Below are 5,584 nucleotides of genomic sequence, written 5' to 3' on the forward strand. Positions count from 1 at the left end.
TGTCAGTTTGTTTGAGACGGGTGTGACGTGTCTGTAATAGCGGTGAGCGTTTGTTGGCAGGAAAAATGACAGAGCGCTGCAGCGTGGAGCCAGGTGATAAATGGGGACAAGAAATGAATTTACTCTGAGTGAGAAACAGAACAATCGAGACGCATGACACAACATTCAGAGGAGAGAGAGAGAGAGAGAGAGAGAGAGAGAGAGAGAGAGAGAGAGAGAGAGAGAGAGAGAGAGAGAGGTTAAGTGGATGCTTTAAAGGGGATTTAATTAGTTCTTTTTTTTTTTACTTTTGGTTTATTGGTTGCAGCAGCTAAGCAGAGTATTCCAGTCGTCCCTCTCTCCAGCAACAAATTCCCAGCTGCACCTGGGGGATCCTGAGACGCTCCCGGGCCAGATGGGAAATGTTTTCCCTCAGGTGGGTTCCTGGTCTACCCAGGGGTCTTCTCCCAGTTGGATGTGCTGGGAAAACCTCCAAAGGAAGGCGCCCAGGAGGAATCCTAACCAGAGCTACACTAAAGTCGTAATGTACGTGATTATGACTGACTTGTGCCAAAGTCCTTTTATAAGTAAGAGTCGCCACTCAGCAGCCATCTTGGCAACGCCCCCAAAGGCCAGGCGCCTGTCTGAATGAACGGGGAGAAGGCGATAACTGCACTTTCAATGGTCACCAGGAAATAAAAACTGCTTTAAAAAAGTCTTGTGGCTTCGCCCCAAAATAAGATTTAAAATGCTTTTTGAAAAGAGACCAGTAAGAGAGGAATACAGGTTAATGATGACAGGAAGAAGTAACGCCACCGGTCTCTGAGACCTGCGAACCTGCCCAGCTACAGTCCATGATGAGCTTCAGCCGGGTGAGAGGGGGAGAAAGGGAGGAGGAGGGAGGATGGTGATGTTGGTGAGGGGAGGTCAGCTCACTCTTCATTAGGCTGTAATTGAATTTCCGCAGCCCATGCAGGGAGGATGTTCAGCCCTCGCTCTCCCTGCAGGGGAGTGTTGGCTCGCTCCAGCTTCCCAACCTCCGCAATACTTTCAAGGTTAGCTCAGCTAATGGACTACTTTCTCCGCGGTATTCTCTGCTCGCCATCTGTCATCTGCGCGTCTGACCGTGTGGGCGTGCAGGTACACGCGCCGCCACGTGACGCTGCTCCAACAGGAGACAGCGGTGCGCTGTAGAGACCCCGTTCAGGACCACGACACACCGCCTCTGGCCCTGGTGATCGCTGTCACGTGGCAGTGACTCAACAAGGGACCTGCAGCGTCCCTGTGTCAAAGCTGACCACGCACATCTGGAAGGACATTCTTCAACAAGTACCACAGCTGCAGAGCAACTCAATAGAAACGCACATGGCTGCCTATCGTTGCATTGTGAATATTTGTGCATCGGGGACTGAGCAGTTATGACACGAGAAGAGGGTTAGCGTCATGATTTGATCTTGCGGGTGAAAGTTCCCATCATTCCCCTGGATGTCCACGATGGCTGAAACTGCTCTGCTAAATTATTAAAGGATGTTGACCCTCCAGAATTTAATATCCAGAGCAAATATCACAATATACGATATTAACGCGATATTTGGGCTTTTTGTTTCACTCCAGATAAGATGCAATATACAATGAAATATTGCGTTGGTGGGAAATATTGTGATATTCGATATGCATTTTTCAAATATCTTCATTGAGAAAATTCGTTTTTTAACCCAAGTGTCTTCAGGTTTTGGGCTGTTGCTCAGACAAACTCATTTGAAGACGTCACCTCGGGCTCTAAAAGTATAAACAATTCATTTAGGACAGAAACTAAAAATAATCTGATGAGTCTATGAGGTATTATCATAATTACTTGATCAATGATTTGGTCTTTAAAATGTCAAATCATCAAACTGTTGTTTCGTCCAACCAAGAGTCCAAAACACAAAGATATTCAGGAGGGAAAACCATAAAAATAATCACAGCTGAGAAGCTGCACATTTCTGCTTAAGAAATTAATCAATCCACAGAAAAATGATCTTTGATTAATCAACTAATCACTGCAGCTGTAGATGAACCGATGAACCACTGACGTTGTGAGCTGCAGTCTGCTCAGTGTCCATGAAAGAAACGTTGCAGCCCCAGTGATGCCTTTTTCAAACTCCGTTAAAAGACATTAAAGACTATTTTCATGCAAAGCGCGAGCTGGAAAGGAGTTCCTGAATGAAGCAGGGAGCCTCATTTCATCACTGTTAAACTGCATTAGCGTTTTTCTTTTCCTTCTCTCTTCTTCTTCTCTCTTCAGCCACGTTTCACTTTTTGTTAGATAATTTTGTTTCCTCTAATAAAGCCGTGTTTTCAGGGCCGGTGGGGGTGTGGGGGGTAAAAGGTGATGTTATTACATGAGAGGCATCACAAAGCAGCGGAGCACGTTATCATGTTGTAGCTGGGGTTCTTTTTCTTTTTTCCTCCTTTTTAATTGGAGTGTACTTTGGAGATGAGAGCTGTTCTCCGGGGAGGATGACTTCATTAGCACCTGTAAGTGTCCGGGCATGTTAGCGGGGAGGAAGAGGTTGAGTTGTCTCTAATAAAACACTTGTCAGGGAATATTTTGGGTGTGATACCACAAACTGAGTTCAAAAGTTACCCAGTGTTGGAGGAAACATACGTGGCTCATGTAATAAAGCGCCCTAAAGTCAAGCTTCACAGAACCGAACATGTTCTTTGTTTTGTCTTGTTTCCATAAAGAGGTTATTATTATTATTTCTGTTTAATTGAAGTTTAAATTGAGAACTGGAGCTGCTCCCCAAGGACTGTCATTAGCATCCGTAATAGCGGAAATAACTGGCATCCTCCCAGCTTAATGGGGGCAATCTCAGCACTAAAACAATCATAAACACAATTTAACCATTAACCACGAGGCAAAAGAGGAAGGGGGAGGAGAAGGGGAAAGAAATGAGCAATGGGAAACGGCCAATGTGAGACAGGATGGTGTCTGAGTGAAACTTATTATGTTTTAAAGCCCCATATTTTACATTTTCTCTGTTTTATTTTGAAGTGTTGATCCATCAGAAGAGATATTTGTGTTTTTTAAGAACCAAAAACCGTCTCAGTGTAGTTTTACATCTCTTCTCTCAGGCTTCTCTCTGCAGCTCTAGTGACATCAGGTCGCTGAGCCGATCAGGAACCTTTAATGACTTTCCCTTGGGGAGCAGAGACGCCATCTTGGCTGCTCAGCAAATTGAAAGAAGCAGCTCTGAAGGATGTACACGAAGGATTAGGAAGTACCTGACGTACTGAAGGAGACTGGTGACTTATTAATCAGGATGCATGGAGGTGTCGTGCTTGCTGTCTGGATTGTCTGTCAGCCGATTATTACGTATGACGACTGTGAAGATGAGCGTTAATGCAAACCACTCTTCATCCTGTCTCCCTCTTCTCCTCTTTAGCGCCTTTCTTCCTCCTTCTTGTCCCTTTTTTCCTCTTGTTTCTTTAGTTTTGGCTGGTTATGTGCAGATATGATAAAAAATAAAAGCTTTATATTATCTGCTCTGTTCATTATAAATTTCCCTGCTGATAGATAAAAGAGTCCACAGGTACGATCGAGTTGTGTCAGGTGGTGAAAGGGAGCAGCAGTTAAACGCAACGGCTAAAGCTAATTATTTCAGAGATGCATATTTACAAGCCTAAGAGTCATTAAACACAACAGTGATTTAAACAATCTATTTCAAGGAAGACAATGACTCTCTCAAGGACTAACAGTCCCCACGGCGATGTGTTTACAGCAGCAGCGCGGGCGCCGCCTGACAGGACGAGGTTTGGAGATGTAGAGCGAACACAACATCAGCGCTGCCTTGTTAACAGTGACTAACAGTGACTCCGGCTCTGTAGCTGTTACTGTTCTGTCTCCGTCAGTTTGGCTTCTGCGTTGCTCTGTCGAATCGCTGCTTCTGCGCGGATTCCTCCATTATCTGCAGGGGAATCACACGCTCTCAGCGCTGTGCGCTGAGAGTGTCCGATGTTTTCTTGCGTTACCTGTCTCCTGTACGTTACTGTACAGGCTGCATGATACGGCAGACAACCGGTTTAACTGCAACCTAACAACCAACCAGGAAGTCACATTGAGATCAAGATCTTATTCACATGTGAGACATGAGTACATGAGAAGAAATGACAAAAAGAAATATAAATAGCAGAAATAGAAACTTTCAGTGATTTAAATATATATTCAGATACCGATTCATATAAAGAAGAAGATATATTTGTGGTTTTAAGAACCAAAAACCATCTCAGTGTAGTTTCACATCTCCTCTCTCAGGCTTCTCTCTGCAGCTCTAATAACAACAGGTCGGTGAGCCAATCAGAAGAGAGGAGGCTCTGAGTCTCTCTTCTGATTGGCTGACTGTTTTCTGAGTGATCCAATAAAAATATAGCAGATTTCAGGTAAAAACACTCAGAGAAACCAAATCCTGCAAGGTTTGGATGGTGGGTCCAGGTGGGCGGGGCTTGGTGACTGCTTTGTTGTGACATCACAAAGTTCCAGAAGTCCTGACGGCTGGTTTTAAGGCTCAGTTTCTGAATACAGGCTGTGTGCATTTCTCTGTGGACTGAGGCTTTGATACTTTCACAGTATTAATATAGAAGCTAGAGCTGATCTATAATCACACTACACATGGACACAGACCTTTAGACTGGAGGAGCTTTAATGACCTTGACAGACGAAACTACAGTGAGAAAAAGAGAAAAATGGAGACTATTGATTAACTTTTACAGCATTTATAATCTTTTGAATATCAGTTCATCAGATGTTCCCGGCCTTTGTTTTCTCTGAGATAAAACTAATACAGATATCTCTTGTTGGATGAAGTCAGAAATAAACTTCTCTCCAGGATGCGTGTTTCAAACTTGATGTTTTAAAGGTTTGTTTCTGACTGTCCTCAATGTTGAAACTACATATTGTGTTTATACAACTTCAACCCAAGACCTTAATCCGCTTATTGAATCCGAACCTTCCAAATCACGCAAACAAAACTGAATTAATAAAAGATTTGGAAAGATTAATTTAACATAGACATAAACAAATCCAGGTTTTATATATTTATTTTTTTACCACATGATCCAAAATGGAACCAGCTGTCGCACAGACAGATGGGAAACCACCGGCAAACCTGACATGCACTCATTTATTTTCAGAAGGAGATACATGAGGTCGAGCAGAGCAGGTCTGGAATTAGACCATAACGACGACCCGTAACGGGGGGGGGGGGGGGGGGGGGCAGAAGAGATCCAGTGATTCATGTTTATAATTGTGATGCAATTATATTCTGGAAAGTGGAAGACTTTAAAAAAAAAAAAAGAAAAAAATTCAACTATGCAGTAGAAATACAGCAGCCCTGATAGAGATGTCAGTGTGTGTGTGTGTGTGTGTGTGTGTGTGTGTGTGTGTGTGTGTGTAATTGTGCGACAGTGCTCGAAGGCAGAGACATGAGATTGTCCGTCCTCTTGCTTATCAAAACGCCGCTTTCATCATTTCACGACGTGACGGCAAAGTGCACATCTGTAAAACATCTCTTATCGTCGCCTCAGTAGCTATTTAAGCCGTGTGTATTCTGCCCCCCCCCCC

The sequence above is a fragment of the Seriola lalandi genome, unplaced genomic scaffold (assembly GCF_002814215.2).
Source record: "Seriola lalandi dorsalis isolate HSWRI2012SDOR001 ecotype SW California unplaced genomic scaffold, Sedor1 jcf7180002054645, whole genome shotgun sequence".
NCBI classification, from domain to species: domain Eukaryota; kingdom Metazoa; phylum Chordata; class Actinopteri; order Carangiformes; family Carangidae; genus Seriola; species Seriola lalandi.